General features: G+C 44.5%; 1 pseudogene; it reads left to right on the top strand.

Moving 5' to 3' along the window:
- The first annotated feature begins 8,215 nt into the window (after positions 1–8,215).
- LOC120840816 lies at positions 8,216–12,256 on the top strand (annotated as a pseudogene).
- The last annotated feature ends 1,036 nt before the right edge of the window (positions 12,257–13,292 follow it).

Here is a 13,292-nt window from a genome sequence, read left to right as displayed (position 1 = left end):
TTTTCTGTGGCTTCTAAAAAGCTGTAAATACGTTGATTGAAAAAAAAAAAGTTCCACAGACAACCGGAAGCATTCTGTGCGTTCGTCGGGACTCGCGGGGACGGCGATGGTAGCGGACGACGGGCGTGGGACCTCTATTTCTGAACTGTCGTTCGCGGCACCGGCGAATTCTGTCTACCGTTAAAAGAGAAGTTTGGGACTGATAAAAAGAATTGGTATTCATCCCGTACGACACGCCCGGCCACCAAGCCGATTTGCACGAAGACTTCGCCGAGCCGTCGCTCCCTTCTCGTGGCTGAAGACATCGCTCGCTCAAACGTGAAGCACGACGTGTCTACTTCGAGTTGAATATGCACGTGTACGACTTCTTTAGTAGGTGCGAATGTCCCCAAAGCGTGGTGCTTCCCGACTTCGACCCGGGAGTGCTTTTGCTAGAGAAAAATCGACAGCAAACTTTCCAACTTACAGTTTACCGGCTGAATTATTACTAAGGAAAGAGATCTACCAGAAAAAAGATGTCCCAGTAGCTCAGTGGGAAAGACGGCCGGTTCACACGCGGTAGGACCGGGTTCGATCCTCCGTGAAACTAATCTTTTTTTTTTCAAACATTTTCCGATGTTTACATATCTTTTTCTTTTTTTTTTTACAATCATTACTGAAGAAACAAACAAAAAATAACAAACAAATGTTGTGGACGATACTTCGCTGAATTAAATGGTATGGGATTTCCGTTTTGGCACCTGCGAACTCAATGTAATCACTTTCCACAAAATGCAAGGAGCATATAAATCAGGTAGCGTCCACTTTCCGAGGTGCCCGTATATGTTCTACAGGAATTGCAGCCAGCCATTGGTCCCGATCCTGTTGATCTTTCGGAAACTCTGCCGCACAATGTCACTTTTTTTCGGCCGCAGGACATGTGAGCCAGCTCTTCACGTAACATCTTGGGTGTATTCTTTTCGGAGCCGATCATGGAAATTCACCACGGACACTCACTACTCATCTCCAACTCTTTAATGTACAAAACAACTCATCTCCGAGTACAGAACAACGAGCGGAACAAACATCACTGCAAAAAAATCGCACGGCGAGCAGTTCCCGCACGCCGCATCGCACGCCGCATGTCGTGTCGTCTGCTACGGAGAGGAGAAAAAAAAACAAAAAACGCACGGTCGGGTGTAGCCAAGCCACGTGACTTCCGCCACTCACTCTCTTCTCTCCACTTCTCCGACCTCCGTCGGGTTTCGGTTTTGGTTTAGAGCAGTTGCTTTTTTTGGCTTTATTAAAAAAATACGCTACTCTGTTGCAAAATATTAATTGGGTAGTCCTCCGACACCATAATGAAGCGCCTGGCAAAAAATAAAAAAAAATTTTTGGGGGGTGTCAGTGTCCCTTAAAGAAGCAATTTTTCGAATGGTTTTCTGACCTCGATGGGAGAGTTTAGAAAATACAGATGTTCCAGAATCCATTTAACTGCGATGTGGATGCGCTCCCGAGTCGGTTTCAATTAGAAGTGATTGACTTACAGTCAAACGACATTCTGAAGGAAAGCTACAACGAAGGAAATTTGATACAGTTCTACAAATCCTTCAGCTCTGAGCAATTCCCAAACCTGAAACAATTTGCTCGCGGGTATGTATCGGTTTTTTTCCCTACATACCTTTGTGAGCACACGTTTTCAAGGATGGAGTACGTAAAATTCAAATGCAGAGCTAACTTGTCTGATGAACATTTGAAGTCCCCCCTAATTATTGGCTCATTAAGCTTGCAGCCGCAGTTCAGCGAAATAATGAAGTCGAAGAATCAGCTGCACCGCTCACATTAGTCCTGCACTTCATGTTCAAGTAAATGTGTCAAAATTCTGATGCATTCCAGCTCAAATACTGCTTAGTGTTTTGTGGCATACAGTCGTATGTTTTCATTATCCGGTTCACCGTGCTTTGTCTCCTGCTTCATATCTGTAACTACGTTAAAATTCCTTCGCGTTATCGTGTATATTGCGATATTAGTCTTATGTGATAACTATTGCATATTGTCAAAACATTTTTACCGTTCTCATTAGTTTTTTTATCTGTGCGAATATTCCAGAGTCCCTATGCGCTTTGATTTATGCCTGGTGAGTTTTCTGGGTCACATTTATCGTATGTCACAATTACATATATGCTGAATTTCGAAATAAAGTATACGTAATAATCCACCTTTGATTACTTCTCGTTTTTACTCTAACTTGAGCTCCTCCATTTGAATGCTCATCTGGGCTATTAATATAGTTTTTACTGATTTATAATATGTATTTGTTTTCCTGCCCTCGAGAGTGCCACCGGTCCCCAATCCGGCCCCTTGGCCAAAAAGTTTGGAGACCCCGTAGCTCATTTAGTGGCTCTCGATTTAGCCTGTGAGCTAAACCAAATGAGCTACGCATAGAGTATCGGCCCTCTTTTCCCCAATATTGTTTTAGGCGCAGCCATCTTGGTGGTTAGCACGAATCAAACGCAACTGCCGATCGTCATGATTCAAAAGTGCGACTTCCTCAGCATTTGTTTTGGTGTTAGAAGCTCGCGTAATATTACTTTGCTTTGTCGCGAACTGTTCAAACATTGGTAAATGACGAAAAAGCGTTTCCTGTGATATCAGATAAAGCTTAAGGTAACAGACAACCATCATTTTAAGCACCGATATGTGTATAAAGCGTAGCTTATTTAGTGGCTCTAGTTTAGCCCGACCGCACAGGCACAGAAAGAGAGCCAAGTGCTTGACCTTGCGCTCTTGGCGCGGCTTCAGTGGCTTCATCAGCCTGTAGCGTTGGCTGCGTTCCGAACTAAGGCAAAGCTAAGCAAATATTCGAGATTTAGTGTTTTACAAGCCAAGCCAACAAAAATCACTCAACACGCCCCAATCAAAAAACAAAAACAAAAAAAAACATCGCGGGTTTATTTTGACAAACTGGAGATTTTTTGACTTGCAACCGAAATTTCACATAGGCTTCCGTTAGATTGCGGGCACCTCGGCCAATATTTAAAGCAGGCAAATATGGATTCATAGGCCAGCGCGTTGGCTCAGAGACACTGAAACGTTTTAATGTTTTCGTGTTTTGTTTTAATATCATTACTACTTAAGAGGCACCGAGGTGGTTTTTGAAACAAAATATAGTCGAACCATTCCGACAAGCATAGTGTGGTCCCAAAAATGATTTTTGCAGGTGGTGAAGACATTCGAAATTTTTCGCATACGTGGTGGAATCCCAAATGGCGGAATCACTTTCATGGTACCCAATTCATTTGGATCGCGCCAGGCATGTGTAGCGACGCACAGTAGAACGCGTGCAAAAGTAGCTGTGGTGCTCTCGGAGCCTCGCGCTCGTTGTTCTGACATGTCTGGCTCCCTTACTGCGGGCATCCAGGCATCTGACACCCTGACATCTGGCGCTTTTTCTGTCTTTCACATGGCGTTCCAAGTGACACACGAAGGCAATTGCACATCAGATGCTGATTGTTGGGCGAGTTGGTATTGTACGTGAGAAAACATGATTGCGCTTTAAGACTAGGACAGAGGAAGAACAGACACCACAGAGCGCTCACTTTCAACGATTTAATTCAAGAGCCTCAGCGTAGATATACACTGCGTATATCTACGCAGTGTATATCTATAGTACAGAGTTAGTGTGCTTGCCTTCCGTGGCGGGGCCACGGATTGGTTGAGATGCGGTGCGGCGACGCCGTGTGTATCTACGCTGAGGCCCTTGAAGTAAATCAGTTGAAAGTTCGCGCTCTGTGATGTCCGTTCTTCCTCTGTCCTTGTCTTAAAGCGCTTCTCACGCGCATCAAGATATTCTCGAACACGTGTCGCCATCTGTATTTTATATTAAGAAACTGCAATTTGCCGTAACTGAACGGGAAACGTTTGAGGTGTAATAACAATTTAACGTGTAATATATTAATAAGAAAGTTCTTGAAATTGAAATATCGGAGGATGCTTAATAGTTGAATTAATGTCTCAAAATTTTAATTAGTTGACATGATTCCGTTTTATTGAACAATAAAATAACGCCATCTTAAACTTTGTTTTGTTATCTTAAAATTTATATTATTTGTTTAGTTCGTTGCTTATTTTTTAATTAATTATATCCAACCGAACGCTCACGGAAAATACCGTGGACGAGGGGACGTTATAACTCGAGAAATATATTTTTCAATATTAGAAAGTATGGTCTATTAAAGGCTGAATGATTTACTGACAGCTGAAAGTATTAATAATATCGAGACATTAAAGTATCGTTAAAAAACAGCTCTTTACTTTGAGATCAATTTTATAATTGCAGAATAAAAGAAGAATAAAGAAAGATAAACAGACCAATAAACCTTCCGTGCACTTTGTGACTAAGCATGGTTAACCCGCTCTTAGAAAAATAGTTACCACATGGGACTGAAATATTGCTTATGTAAGCGCATAACATTTTTATAATATTTGCAGAGACGACACATTTCCAGCAAAAGCTCGCCAGGTTCAGCAGTTTGCATGGCGAGCTTTTTCACTGCAACTAACATAAAGTGGCAGCAACTGCCAGCACCACTACTTCATGGTCTTCATGACCTGAGCATTTTGCAATAGAACTAGGTGAGATTAGCTGGAAAAAGCTGATAGAACATGGTCAGAGGTACTGCTAGAAGTTCATTTGAGGCCCGTTTATAATGGCGTGTTTTCTTTGAGGTGACATAATCAACGTCAATATCGGTCCACAGTGCATCTTTTGTCATGCCGACGCCCAGTTTCACAAAATAAAGCTGCCCAAAAAGAAAGTGATTTACATTTTTTGTTAAAATAGGCGAATTCACCATAAATTTGCAGAGGTGAGTTTTTCACCCTCATCGAACTACACATACTTCGGCAGTTCAGACTCAAGCTGCTTCTGTGGTCACCCTGACGACCAGTCTTCCGAAATGAAACTTATGTGAGAACAAGGTTGTTCCTTGTCGTGTGTTAGAGTAGACACATAGGAAGGAACTCAACTACTATTCCATGACTAACTTAACGCTTAATTTGGAGAGAGAAGTTCGCAAACCTCATCGAGTTGCACGTACTCCGGCCACTCAGATTCGCAGAGTTCCTGTGGTCACCCTGACGAGCAGTCTTCTGAAATAAACCTGTCATGGAACGAAGATGAATTTTCATTTTATCCGTTCAAATAAGAGACTAAGAGAAGACTTCAACCTCTTCCGCTTCGGTGAGTTTACATTAAATTTGCAGAGCAGATTTTTTCGGCTCCATTGGACCACACATACTCGTGCACCTTACTAGAGAACAGTCCACTAGGGGCCCATAATAAGCGGTGGCCGAATATTGTTTATGCTATCCTTTTATTCCCATTCTTTTTTGTGAGCTTGCTTTCTTAACTGGTAGAAACAGCGCAACTCGACGAAGGACAAGAAACAAGGAGTATACAGACAGGCGCTGTAAAACTACACAGAGAGGCACTGTTTCTGCCAGCTAAGATGAACAACCAACTCGCCCAATTTTCCGCTCTGTTGAACTTGCTTTCTTACTTACAGTTTTTGTAAAAGCCCTTCTTTATTTATTATTATTTTTTTGCGGTAGATCACAGTTACGCTGTACTTTAAGATGCTGCTCCTGCTCAAGAGTCCAGCGGGGACGTGGCTGACATGGAGATGGAGATTTTGGTTTCTTCACCGTTGCCGAGAGACTCTCTTTCTGGCTGTGCTGCTGGGCCTTCTCACAAATGTGAGTGCTTTCGATGATGCGAACTTTTTCTTTCTTAGCTTTTGTTTTAATTATAAAAGGTAAAACCGCAAAAATAAAAAGCCAAGGCTCAAAGAACACCAGCGGATACTAAACTTTATCTCGAGAGCTAATGGCGCAAGGGGTCACATAACCCAAGACCGGGTACCTGGCAGCTACAAATCGAAGTTTGTTCAAAGTTCACCACCTTTTTGTGTTTCACGGTATTGTCATTGTCAAGAACACAAAAAGACAAAAAAATTCTATACGCAGGTCTTAGCACCATCGAATAAAAACAGCTCAGCCGGTTTCACTGAATCATACGTTTTCCCGCAAAGCCTCAGGTAAGACAGTGTCTTTTATAGTTGTCGAAAAGCTGCCCTGGTCATGTATGTGATGCTGAGCCTGTCATAGTCCCTTGTCCTATCTGCCGAACTTTAGTTGCCTGTTTTTGTGCGGGCGCTTCACTGTTACAGTGCCATGGGCATAAGTAAGGTATGGTGAAACGTTAAGAAAATGCATTTCACAGTTTAGATTCCTCTTCTGACTTGCATGTTTCTGTGTGCGCCCTTGTCTTCTTGAACTATCAGGTCTCTGGCCAACATGAAGCGCCTAGTCCGACATAAAGATGTACTGCTGCTTCCCTTAACCTTAATTGCATATGTGTAGTCTGTCATACTTGCTGTTCTTGTTTAAAGACACTTAAAATCATTGAGGGGTATTCTTGAATGTGAAGAGATTATGCATTTAATAAATTGATGGCGAAAGCAAGTTTTTCTGGGAGACGTGATTTGGGTCATTTGTCAAATTTCACCGCCCGGCAAAAACCGCAGCATCGACAAGAAGAAGAAGAATGCCCTGAGAGCCAAGGTTCGACAGCTTCAAGAGCGTAACAAGAGGCTGCAAAGAAGGCTGCAACGACAACGTCAGATGAGGGCTGTTGCCGAATTCGTTGAGAGTGTCCGCGTTGATGTGTCTCCTGCTGTCGCTGCACTCGTTCAAGCCCAGCTTAGAATAAGCAATGTGAGCCGGTTTCGCCGGAGGTGGTGCAGCCACAACAAAGCCTTGGCTTTAGGCCTCTACTTTCAAAGCCCCAAATACTATAAGTATTGCAGGCGACTGCTCAGGCTGCCATCAGTAAGGTCACTGCAGCTATGGCTTCAGCGTGTGCCACTAAGGGTTGGATTTTCCTCTGCCATTTTCGAACTAAAAAAGAACCGGGCAACTTCTTTTTCTAGAGCCGATCGGGCCTGAAGCATAGTCTTTGATGAAGTGCATATCAAAAAAGAGCTTTCATACAACCCCTCGTCTGACAGGTACGAAGGACTTGAAGAACTTAGTGGACAGCAAGGCAAAAAGCTAGCAAACAAGGCTCTCATGTTCATGACGAAAGAAGTCGGAACACCGTGGAAGAAGCCGCTTGGCTATTTTTTTTTGCTCACAAAGGTCTCCTTTTCCAGTGCTACAGCGCCCTTGCGGACGCTGCAGCGTCCACAAGGGCTACCGGCTCCAGAGCATGCTCTGGAGCCGGTAGCTTTTGTATGCGATCAAGGGAGCTGAACGTGTCTCTTTTTTTAAGCATCGTAACTGCCGAAAAGCGTTACGTTGATATCAATGGCAAGCCATTTTTTCCTTTTTCGATGCTTCGCACCTATTTATGTGCCTCAGAACTATGTTATTCCAATACGACTTCAAAGTTGGTGATTACATAGTGAAGTTCCTACATTAAGGAAGCTTATGAAAAGGACCGTGAACTTGAGATCCTTTCTATGCCAAAGCTGAACGAGAAGCATTTTAATTTGACCTTCTCGTCAAAGATGTCGGTGAAGCTAGCAGCTCAAGTGTTAAGCAATCACTGCGCAGCTGCAATGTATGCCCTTCTTACTTTTCAGCAATTGCCAGCCAGAGCTGTTCACACAGCGAGATTCGTTGAAAGAATCGACTGTCTCTTTGCCAGTCTAAACAGCTCGCAGAAATTTGCAAGGACGCCATATGCCTTTGCAATGTGTAACCGCTCTATCCATTAAAAGTTTCTGAAAGAGTGCATTCTGGTTTTTAAAAGCCTGCAAGTACTCGGGTGTTGAAGGCAGCCGCACTGCATTCGTTGCTTCTGCTTGACAGTTGGTCACTGCTGCTGCTCAGCAATCACCTCACGGTTAATTATGGCTTTTTCTACCTTTTACCCCGCCGTTTGAACCAGAATACCATTGAAAACACTTTTGCTGTTATACGTTAAAAATCCAGTGCACACACAAACTCCACTTCCCGTTAATTTCGGGCCGCGTTCAGGCACCTTTTGATTAGCAACCTATTCAAGCTGCCGGAAAAATCAAACTGTGCTGACGACATGATGTCTCTCCTTGCTACGTTCCCAGTAGGTCTTTTGGCACCTTGTCCTTCTTTTGCCTTAGGAAGCACAGTTTTTCTTTCCACGGCAGACGATTCGCCTTCAAACTGCTTTTCGGATATAGAAGGAAACAATATGGTTTATTTTGCTGGGTGGTTGGCATCGAAATTCCTCAAAGTTCATTCCTGCGTGGGAATATCCCAGAGATGTGAGCTGAGGACAGAAAATGCGCGTTCTTCTGAAGGAAATCAAGTGCTCTTATATTTGAGTGTGAAAAGGCACTGCCGACGAGTGTTGCAGAATGAGCACCCCCATTCCATTCCAATTCCATTCCGAAGAATTAGTGTTTTCGAATTCCATTCCTTTCAACTCCTAGGAATGGGGACATTGGACCCATTTCCACTTATAGAATGGCTCAATCGTTCCATTCCATTCCCCTAATTCCTAAAGGTAAAAATTGGCATTTGACAGTTACATTGTGTTGCCGGCATAAGCTGCATAAAGATGACATTATAAAACGGATAAAAAATTGCAAAAAAAAAAAGCTAAATGGCTTAAGAAAGCACTGATTTTACTAAGCGGAGCGCTGGTGGCCGGAAGTGTTTGTTTATATTGTACTGCAAACATTCAGAAAGCCCCTTGATATGTCGATGCTTGTTCAAGACATCGGTCTCGCGACCACGTGGCTCGCAACAAAGAGCAAAACATAAATCCTCTCTTTTTTTTTTGCAAATTGTTTTGCATTTAGCTTTAAGAACATACGCGGCCAACGTGTTTGTTTAATAAGACCATAAAATTACCCAGTTTGGGCGTGGTGCAAAAATAAGTTACATAATTGTACGCTGCTGGAAGCGACTCCATGCACAGCGGCAAGAACACATCCTCTGACAAAGTCCAACCTCTACCGCGCAGCACGAGGGACCGCATAGAACATGTCAGGAAACCTGTCTTAAAACGCATAAGTTCAAGCTTGTTTTACGAATCTCGGTATTCTATCATGTTTAATTCAATTTTTTATGTGTTTCCAGTCGATCAATAGAACGTCTGCTGGGCTCAAATATTAATTTGTTCATTGTGGTTCGTTCATTAAACGGGCGTTATCGGTTTATTACTTGTCATCTGTTGATCATCTTGCTCATTATTCGGACATGAGACAATATATCTTTCCGCGTGCGCGTCCGAGGTATTTACTTGCAAGGTCATTGAAGATGCACCCGGCGAGCTCTCAGTTGCCGGCGTTTCGCGGGGACCGAAGTGCGTGGATGAGATTGTATGTACCGGGTGATGGCAGTAAAAACCGACACAATTGGTAAGCCTTGCAAAGTTTGAATTCCAATCGAACATACCTCAACTGGGCACGCGAACGCAGTTTCAGAAAATGTTTTGTCTCGTTTTTAGAGCGCAGCTCTTAGGGGCCCGTTTCCGGCTTGAGCGGCGTCGCCGTCGGCGTCGGCGTCGGCGTCGGCGTAACCGCGCGGTGCATCATGGGAAATGTCCCATAATGCACCGCGCGAGCCCCCCACCAAGGTCACGTGACCTCGTGGGGGGTCACGTGACCCCCCGAAGTCACATGACTCCCCTGAGGTCACGTGGCCCCCTCCTCGAGGTCACGTGACCCCCGCCGATGTCGCGTGACCCCCCGATGACGTCATCGTCACTGATGACGTCACCGGCATCCACATCGTCATCGTCATCATCACTGATGACGTCACCGGCATCCACATCGTCATCGTCATCATCACTGATGACGTCACCGGCATCCACATCGTCATCGTCATCACTGATGACGTCACCGGCATCCACATCGTCATCGTCATCATCACTGATGACGTCACCGGCATCCACATCGTCATCGTCATCATCACTGATGACGTCACCGGCATCCACATCGTCATCGTCATCATCACTGATGACGTCACCGGCATCCGCATCGTCATCGTCATCATCACTGATGACGTCACCGGCATCCACATCGTCATCGTCATCATCACTGATGACGTCACCGGCATCCACATCGTCATCGTCATCATCACTGATGACGTCACCGGCATCCACATCGTCATCGTCATCATCACTGATGACGTCACCGACATCCGCATTGTCATCGTCATCATCACTGATGACGTCATCAGTGACGTCACTGATGTCGTCACCGGCATCCGCATCGTCATCGCCATCATCACTGATGACGTCACCGACATTCGCATCGTCATCGTCATCATCACTGGTGAAGTCATCAGTGACGTCACTAATGACGTCATCGGTACCCGCATCGTCATCGTCACTGATGACGTCATCAGTGACGTCAGTGATGACATCATCGGCATTGGGGGTCACGTGACCCCCAAGGTAACGTGACCCCCCCCCTGGTTAGTTTAACCCCCCCCCCAGTGCCCTTCCCTCCTCCTCCTCAAGAGCTGCGCTCTAATTCGGCGTTACAGGGAGTTGTAAGCGGCTTTCATTTTTTTTTTTTTTTCGAGAGCTCCATTTAGAGTTGGTGGATTATTAAAAATAATGCAAAAACGGAGGCCTCAGTAGCAGCTCGCGCCCAAACTCCCCTTCTCAGTGGCCCTCATAGCAGCGGTCGCGCCTCGTCTGGCGCGGGACTGTCTTTCTGCAGGTCTAGTCAGTTCGGTCACACCACAAGAGCGGTGACGATAGTCTACTTCACCTTACGATGGAACCGTAACAGACAGCACGAGAGCCATCGAAACCAACCCAGTGCCTTATGAGTGTCGCGTGACCCTGGGGCGCAGCAACGCGCCGTGCACGTATTTCCTCACGGGGCTGGGCTGCCTGGGGTGACTCGTAGCGTCCGCAGCGGTCCATCGCAAGGTGAAACGAAGTATGCAGAGACTAAAGTCAAAGGCAATGAGCGGGAATCCGCTAGCTTGTTTGTAACCTTAAGCCACTGGAATGTAAAACATATAACAAAGAAAACAAGCATCGGAACAAACACGAAGTAAAAGGCGGACTTCCTCTGCAAATGCAGTATAAAAAACAAGCCTCGGAGCAAAGCGCAAGAGGAGAAAAGAGAAGTGAATCTCGCTTTGTTTTAATGCCGCAGAAAACCCACATTTTGCACTTCAAAGGAGTGAGCGCGAGTGAACGTGGATGGCAGCAGGGTTGGCCACCCGCTAAACAACGCTCCTCGAACTATAAGAAAACAGTAACTGATCATCTTCCGGCGGCGCTCGAGTACACGAGTTATCGGAGCTCTGCGAGTTATGAGCCGTCCCCGCTCCCAGATCTCAATCCGTGTGCGCGTGCATTCTCCATGCAGTCGCAAAACAAAACAAAACAAAACAAAACAAAAAAAAAAAAAAATGCAGGAAGGAAGGATTATGAGGAGCCGTGTCATGGTTTCTTCCTTCGTTTCTCTTGCCTGGTGCTTGGTTTCTTGTTTCGCTCTCGTGTAACGCCAGTGAAGCCCCCGTCGCCTGCGCGTCCCTAAAAGGCGCGACCGCCCCCCCCCCCCCCCCCTCCCTTTTTTTTCGCTCTCTGCTTTGACGTTGGTTTTTGTACTGCATTTTTGCCTATAAGTCTGTTAGGGCTCGACGCGGGCTAGCAATTTCCCGTTCATTTTATTTCTGAGCAAATGACTCGCTGACTGGCTCAATTTAACTGACCGTAAACCGTAATAATAAAAAAAAATTGGTTTTATTTCATTCCCATTCCTTTCCGGGCAAAAGGCCATCTAATTCCATTCCCATTCCATTCCCCTCAACGTTGCCGCCATTCCATTCCCATTCCTTTCCGGGGTCGCGAAAATGCGGAATGATTCCGGAATCATTCCAACGCCAGAGTGGCAACTCCGCAACTCTGCTGCCGACTCCGACTTTGGAAACCTCTCAGTTCCTTCTGCTTCTTTCAGATTATTTGTTGAAGCTTTTGTGGAAGTCTTCGAGACATATATCAACAAGCTTATTTTATAGTAGAGCGTAGGGCGTTCTCTTTATGTCCTTTTTCATCAGAAGATTTTCAAGTTTCTGACTGTATGTAACAAAAGTGTTTATGATGATGTTTTTTTTTTTTGTTTTTTTTTTTATTGCCAGAGTTAGGCTGCACTTGTTCGCGCGGAAGAATATGCTGAACTATTTGATACAGCAGCAAAGTGTAACGCTAGGCTAAAAGTGCACAGGCTACGTACGTGAGATCACCCAGATTATTTTTTAAAGCAGTGTAGGCGTGTTCTATTCGAACCTTTCATTTTCTTCGGTTTTTTGAGGAGTAATCTTGTCATCTAACTGATTCACATATTTAGCCTTTAAAGCTGCGAAGCAACACTGGTTTATGAAGTGCAGCATACCACAGGGCTCCAAGATAATTTACTCCGCTTGGCTTCATTGATCTGCACCAAATAATCGTTGCGTTGCAGTGGAGCAGCACCAGCAAATGAAAGATAATTTATTTTCAGCATTAAAGTACCTTACCCAAGGACTGCGTAGACAAGTGTAGTTTTTTTTCCGTGTAGTACAGTGATGACCACAGGTGTCCTCTTAACACTGTGAAACCTCTGAGTTATTAGTGGCTGCCTATAAACTATTAATGTCCTCACAACATCCAACCGATTGTACATTGTCTTTTTATGTTATAATGTGCCTTATGTACCGATCTACTAGTTTTCTTCCACCATGCCACTTTGAGAATAGTGGATACCGATTATATGATTCTAGCGAGTAATCTGATGGAATGATTGTAAGTGAATAAAACAAATAAAACGCGACTGTGAATACGACGTGGGACTTGCATTAGAGTTACTGTAGTGTATTTCATACGCAACACACTCCAGCAACTTGATTCACTCTTTTTTTTGTGAAATTTCATCATTCGATTTCAGGTTTCTCACATATTCCCGAGGAATCCTGAAGGAACAAAAGAGCAAAACAGTGCGGCTCGAGTTTAACCGCAGTGTAAACAGACGATGGTGTGACGAAATGAAACTACTCCCATAGCAAGTCGGCTAACAAAGTCGGCTGCAGAAAAAACTTTTCTAACAAAATATAAGAGCAACGGCAAAGAAGGGCGTAAACGATTCAGTATAGAGTAAACATTCCAAGAAAAACCCGAGACTGCTGGTAAAAAGAACGACAAACGCACTAAAAAGTATAAAACGAGGATCAAACGCGTAGCTGTGTTTGAGAATTTTTAGTGTATATGTCGTTATTTTACCCGTAGTCTTTGGAATTATTTTTGTTTAATTTTCGCGCCA

Source organism: Ixodes scapularis, unplaced genomic scaffold, assembly GCF_016920785.2.
Source record: "Ixodes scapularis isolate PalLabHiFi unplaced genomic scaffold, ASM1692078v2 PGA_scaffold6__148_contigs__length_123643588, whole genome shotgun sequence".
Classification (NCBI taxonomy): domain Eukaryota; kingdom Metazoa; phylum Arthropoda; class Arachnida; order Ixodida; family Ixodidae; genus Ixodes; species Ixodes scapularis.
The sequence above is the reverse complement of the archived record's forward strand: the minus strand, read 5'-3'. Positions and strand labels throughout refer to the sequence as shown.